Genomic DNA, 7,076 nt, shown 5'->3' with positions numbered 1-7,076 from the left:
TGGAGAATGGGGGTGGGGGAGGGGAGTCTTGCCTGCACCCTTCAAGTCCAACAGCTTCTTTATTTTTTTCATTTTTTATTTTTCCTAATAAGATAAAGCCCACTGCTTTATTCTGGTTATTTGTACATTCCAGCAACTTTTGGGGGGAAGGGAAAGAAACTACAAAGAAAGACACAGACATATGGGGGGAAATATACTATAAACCGTTGTTTTCATTTTTGGTTAAAGAAAAAAAAACTTTATAATCAATATCCCACTCATAAGATAGAAAAAACTTGATTGTTTTTAATGTGGCATTTGTGTCTATCTTCTCATTTCATATGTACAGTTTATTTGGGTACTACTACTATCCACTGGCAGAATACCTAAAAGCAAACACAAATATCAGAAAGGAAAAAGCATTAACAAGAGGAAGCTCAAGAAGATGGGTTCAAAAGGGTGCGCAGCCCACTGGGCACCAGGCCAGGCAGGTCAGTTGAAGCAGACTACGTTCACGAAAGCCCTGTGGCTCTTCTCCAACTCTTGCAACAGCTCATCAGTCTAATTCTTCATGTTTTCCATGTGCTGAATGCACCGGCATAGTTCACAGATGAAGAACGCCCCAGGGTGGCCTCTCCATGGCTGCCCTGGATGTCCACATTGCACACTGGCTAGCAGGCCTCCTGCTCTCTGGAATTCAGATCTTCAACCATCTGGTGGGTTGGTCACTCTTTCTTCACAGGTGAGGATCAGATCAAACAGATCTTTACAGTTCTGGAGACTTTCTGGCCAGGACTTGATTCTCTTACTTCTGTCCAACATATGTAAAATGCTATTCTGTCCTTCCTAAGGAGATCATTGTGTACCTGATCATACAGTTTCAAAATTCTAAATATTTGGCTTGTCATGTGTCATTCCTGAAAACTTGACATGAGTTCCTGTTCCAAAGAACAGGACACTGACTTCCCATTTGCTGAGGATGTTGTGCGCCTCCATGTTCCGTTCTGGTTTCTCCAGCACACCACCGCCACCTGCAGCAGCAAACACTGCAAGGCGGCAGTCACATGCACTTGATGTACCCCCTGGCAGGTTCTTTAAACCAATGTTGCAGTAAATGCAAAATTATGTCACCCCAATGGTGGTTGTGGTCTAGCAGCCTAAAACAGAACTTGGAATTAAAGATTTGTTAGTTTTTCAGCTTCAATTTCTTTCTTGAGATAAAACTGTGTTTCATGTGGGATTTAGAACCCAACACAAAGCATGATAGAAATGATAATGAAGTAGATCTTTAGGAAAGGGCTTTATGAATCAAGGAAGAATGACAAATCAGGGAAAGAAGGAGCTACATATTCTTCCATAAAAGTGACACGAGATTTCCTAATGAAAATTTATGACAGACTGAAGAATGGAGAAGCTAGCCTAATGGTATCCTGTACTTTGAGATCATCAAGTAAAAGCAATCCTGCAGCCTCAATTTAGCTTAACTAAACTATGTGAAGATAAGCACTACCTCAGCCCCACGTTACCTTCGGCAAGGGAGCCCAGAAGCTGAAGAGGAAGGTCTGCCATACAAACGAAAAGGCTTTTATTCCCTGTGCCCTGCCCTCTAGGATTCCACTACGCTTCTCAAAGAAAGATTCTATTGTAACCACAGATTCATATCCAGTGCCCTCACTTGCATGTCATTTTGTTTTGTATACATTTCTCATTTCTCATGCTGACTGCTAAGTTAATTCATTCAATTTTTTTTTTTGTTTTCTTCTTGCAGAGCCTTCTCTGTGTCCGGCACCATTCAATAAGCTCCTCATGGAACTTATATTTGAGTGTGTGGCAGTGCAGGTAATAAACAATACATCCATTAAAGTATATCAGATGATAGTAAATGTTTTATTAAACAAAAAATGGCAGGGGAAATGAATAGAGATTGTGGGGAGATGAATTTAAAATAGGGGATCAGAGAAGGCCTCTTGAGAAGGCCATGATTTGAACAAAGACTTGAAGGTAGAAGCATCTAGGAATATTCAAGGAACAGCAAGAAGTTAGGATAGCTGGAGGAGAGGGAGAGGGGGAGGGAGGGATCGGGTGGGAGAAGAAAGAAGGGCCAGATCACATGGGAACTCTTAGCTACTATGAGGACTTTGGCTTTTACTCTGAATGAGATGGGAAGCCATTCAAGGGCCAAAGAGTGACATGACTTGACTGATGTTTCAATAGGACCATTCTGGATAAAGATGATAGGGGATGGAATGCCAGGGTCAGTCAATCACCTGGGAGGCTCTTGAAACAGCCCAGGCCAGAGATGATAAAGGCAAGGACTGTGGGTCAGAGTGGCAGCCCTTGGAGGAAATGAGGACGGGAGGAATAAGCAGATTCTTATAAGTAACTCCCTGAATGCGATAGTAATGTGTTGGGCTTGTATTTGGCAGAGGCAAAACAGAGAGACAAATGCAAAACAAATTTAAATTCATTAACTAACCTATCAAGGGGAAATTGACTATTGCAGGAGTATTTTAAATCAGTAAAGTCTACTGGTGCTTTTCAAGTATAAACCTTTCAGGTATAGATATTCTGGAAACCAGAAGAGCCTTGAAACCATTTAAAACTTATATAAGATTCTTTGAAAGCATTTATGAATTTGACAAAATATCTTACTCAAGGAAAAAATCCCCTAGAAGGAAAAAAAACAAAAACAAAACAGATATTAGATTTTCTTTTTAAAAGCCACACCAAAGGAGATATAAATAGAAAAAAGCTGAAAATACACCTAGATATCACAATGTGCCAGATTATCATCCAATATTTCCAATAAACATCTAATACCAAAAGTACCAAAACTCAGTGCTAAATGACACAAACCATTTAGAACATGCAAAGGGCAATCAGTGGAAATAAAAAAGGACTCAAAGCAAAGTATGGCATTAAATGTATGTGACTTGAAAAGGGATTAAGAACCGCACAGCAGGGGCCTCACTCTATTATGATAACAGAGATAGAGACAGACAGACAACTACAAAAAATGCTATGTATTCATGAAGTATAACCTAATACAAATTTGAGAATGGAATAATACAAAGCAGGAGACATTTTTGAAATGTCATCAAACAGTGCCAGTGAATATTATTTCTGCCAGGGAACAGCAAGAGAGAATGTTTTATTCAAGAGTATCCAAGGAAATAAAAGTTATATTTAAATGGGACATTTCTCACTACATCAAAAATTTTTAATGAAAAATAGAAAAGCAGCTTCTGGGGATAAAAGTGTTATATTTTTGTTCTGGGAATAAAAGCGTTATACACATATGTTCTCATAATAAATGATTATAGGTATCCCCTGCTTTTTTTTTTCAATATATGAAATTTATTGTCAAATTGGTTTCCATACAACACCCAGTGCTCATCCCAAAACGTGCCCTCCTCAGTACCCATCACCCACCCTCCCCTCCTTCCCACCCCCCATCAACCCTCAGGTATCCCCTGCTTTTTGAAAGTTCACGTTATGCCACTTTGCTCTTGTGAAAGACCTCCACTGGTACCTATTTGTGCTAACTGAAAGAAATCCGAAGAGGATTTTCGCTTTGAATAAAAAAGGTGAAAAGTGCAAAGAGTGTTCTGTGTTGGTTTTGCAGCAGAACAAATTTATGCGATAGAGGCAGTTGCATACCTAGACCAGCAAGAGCAGCACCACCCAGCTCCTTCCTGGGAACTACATTCAGCATCTCAACACCAAGACGGCATAGCTTTGAACTGTGTCTATGAGCGTCTGTGCTTTATCTTGATTTATGTTGTACATCCATTAGCAACATGTGTTCTAAGGCCTCAAAAAAGCCTAAGAGGTTACTTTTTGGGTCTGGGAATGCTAAAAAAAAATTCCATATAAACTAATGGTAATTGCTTCTTCCCTTTGCGTCATTTCAGCTTATGAAAAGTTTCATAGGGACATTCTACTTTCAAATAGAGGGGGGAAACCTGTACTTAGTATTTAATAGCTCAATTCTCAGTGTTAAAATGAGACAGGCCAAACAGAGGTTTAACAATTTGTTTTACTTTGTCACCAGGCAGGCATGATTATTAGCAGTGCAACGTGTTTTTAGCCTTTTGTTTTTTCCTTATCTTTCTCCTAAGTAAAATAAAGGAGGGTAGTTCTCTCCAAAGTGATAGAAGAGAGAGAGTGAGTGATTCCAATAAATTACATACTCTCCTTTGATATTTAGGACAAATATCTATACCACTCTCTTTTCCCTATCATATTTATCTATCCCTTAAGTACCCTGAAAGCTTCTGGAACATTGCAGTTTCTCTCCAATTACATCACCCCTGACAACTTCAACATCCCTGTCCATGACGTTTTGACAACCTGACCTTGTGTTTTCTCAGCCTGATTGACTTCTTGCCACCTACCTTCTGTGCATCTTGAATCTGCTCAACCTCTCACAATTTAAACAAATGTCCATCCCCAGCCATCACCTCTCATCTCGTCATTTCTTCCGTTCTACTGAAGCTGGTATTTGTCCTCAGAGTAACATAAATTCCATCACTCCTCATCTAGTACTGCTATGGTTAAGGCTAGAGATTGTAGAGTCAGTCTGTCTAGGTTTAAATCCTGACCCTCTCTTCCCTAGCCGAGTGACCAGAGACAAATTACTTAATCCCTTTATGCCCTAAATTTCTCACAGGCTTCCTGTGAAGGTTAAATGAGATAATCCACATAAATCTGGCACACACTAAATCCATGATGAACATTAGCCAGTGGTATCAGTATTCTAATTTGCTTCACTTGTCCTTTGTGAAGCCTGGTCACTGTAGTGATCTTGGTTTTCTCCCACTCTGGTTAGTACTAGTCCCTTCCATTGTTCACGTTTTTCATCTCAGCTCCTGGATTAATTTAAACCTTGATTGCTTCCTAAATCTAATTGGACTCTAACTCTAGACCACTGGGGACACTCAGGAATTTTTTTTTTATAATTAATCTCTTCTTGAGTCCTTATTCCATTCCCCACAACAGCTACTCTAAACCACCTCTATTTTCCTAAAGTCCCCAAATCTTGCCCTGCCTGAAATATTTTTATGACATAAGGTTGTCTCCTACTTCCCCAAGAAGACAGAGGCCACCCTATTACAGAGAAAGCTTCTCCTATACTTTAGTTTTTTCCCATGAAGAAGGAACCCAATGAATGTAACTCCTGGCTTCTCTGCCTCTGTATTCACTTTCCCTTCAGGGAAGTGGAATGACTCACTTGACTGTTAAGTTTATGCAGAATAAATCAGCATTCTCTAAGTAGCCTTTAGATCTCTTGGCAGCCAGCAGGCCCACACAGCCCAGACCAATCATTCTCTCACTGGCCATAGGATGCACAGGAGACCAGCTGCCTCTAGAGGACCTAGGGAAATCTGTAGTTTGGAAAGGGAGTATAGCTCTTAAGTCAGAAGACCTCCCAACAGACAGATGTTGAGGAATATTAAAAAATCAAAACAAAAAACTGGGAATTTAGAGGAGCTTTATAAATTCAGAGGTATGAGTGGACTTCAGAACGTTTTAACTTTGGCAGTTGTATGGGCTTTTAACAGCTACAGTCTGGGACAAATGCTGGGAAGGATATGGAGCAACAGGAATGCTCATGCATTACTGGTGGGAATACAAAATGGTATAGCCATTTTGGTAGACAACCTGATAGTTTCTTACTAAATTAAACATACTCTTAGCATACAATCCAGCAGTCACACTTGATATTTATCCAAAGGGACTGAAAGCTTATGTTCATACAAAAATGTGTATGTGGATGTTTAGAGCAGCTTTATTCATAAACTAAGCAAGATCTATTTCAGTCGGTAAATGGATAAACAAACTGTGACATATCCAGTCAACAGAATATTATTAGGCACTAAAAAGAAATAAGCTATCAAGCCATCAAAAGGACATGGTGGAATATTAAATGCATAATACTGAATGAAAGAATCCCATCCTAAAAGGGCTACATGTTGTATGACTCCAACTATATGACATTCTGAAAGAGGCAAAATTATGGAGAGAGTAAAAAGATAAATGGTTGCCAGGAGTTGAGGAAGGAGGGGTGCAGAGGCAGAGCAGATGATTTTTGAGATACTATACTGGTGGATAGATGTCATTACATATTTGTTCAAACCTATAAAATATATAACACCAAGAGTGAACCCTAAGGTAAACCATGGACTTTTGGTGATAATGATACCTTGATGTAGCTTCATCCTTTGTAAAAAATGTACCACTCTGATGCAGGATGTTGATAGTGGGGCAGGTTGTACATGTGTGGGGTTAAAGGATATGCAGGAACTCTTCTCTGCACTTTCCACTCAATTTTTCTGTGAACTTAAAATCACTCTAAAAAATAAAGTCTATTCAACAACAACAACAACAACACCTATGCTAAGGAGGTTTCATTGTCTAACAGAGGGTATTTTTTAAAATACAGATTCTTACACTTCATCTCAGAACTATTAAATCATTTCTGTAGGAAGAGGATATAGGAATCAGTATTTTTTTGCATGCAGTTGTTAAATAATAATAAGCACCCAGGTAATTATTTTGATCAGACAAATTTGGGAAACATTGGTTTAGGCTCTTCTATACTTGAAAGCAGTTACAGCAACTGATGGCCAAGGATTACAACTGTTGGCTCCGAAGATACAAGCAGTGTTAGGGAACAGAGTTCACTCTAAATGCAGCTCAAGGCATTGGTATTCTTCCATGTTCCCTTTGTAGTTAGAATGCTACATAGCATATTTGGATCAACTGAATGTGAATGGAAGTGATGTGAGTGAAAGAGACATGTGCTACTCTTGGGCAGAAGTTTTTTAGAGACAGGGCATAACTTGTTACATTCCCTTGTCCTGCTATGTGGACCATGGAAAAACTTGTGAAGATTGTGACATCCTAGTTCCTTAAGTGAATACAGTGTGAACAGAACTCCCTGCCAATCCACAATGGATGTGTAGTATAAGTGAAAAATAAACTGTTGTTGTCTTAAGCCACTAACATTTTTAAAAAATGTTTATTTATTTATTTTGAGAGAGCATGTGAGCAGCAGGGAGGGGGCAGAGAGAGAAGGAGGGAATCCTAAGCAG

The 7,076-nt window shown here is 39.3% G+C and overlaps 1 pseudogene; it reads right to left on the bottom strand.

Moving 5' to 3' along the window:
• Window positions 1-236: 236 nt before the first annotated feature.
• LOC116737726 lies at window positions 237-1,092 on the bottom strand (annotated as a pseudogene).
• Window positions 1,093-7,076: the final 5,984 nt, after the last annotated feature.

This window comes from Lynx canadensis, chromosome A3 (genome assembly GCF_007474595.2).
Source record: "Lynx canadensis isolate LIC74 chromosome A3, mLynCan4.pri.v2, whole genome shotgun sequence".
NCBI lineage: Eukaryota > Metazoa > Chordata > Mammalia > Carnivora > Felidae > Lynx > Lynx canadensis.
Note: the sequence above shows the minus strand (reverse complement) of the source record. Positions and strands in the feature narration are given on the sequence as shown.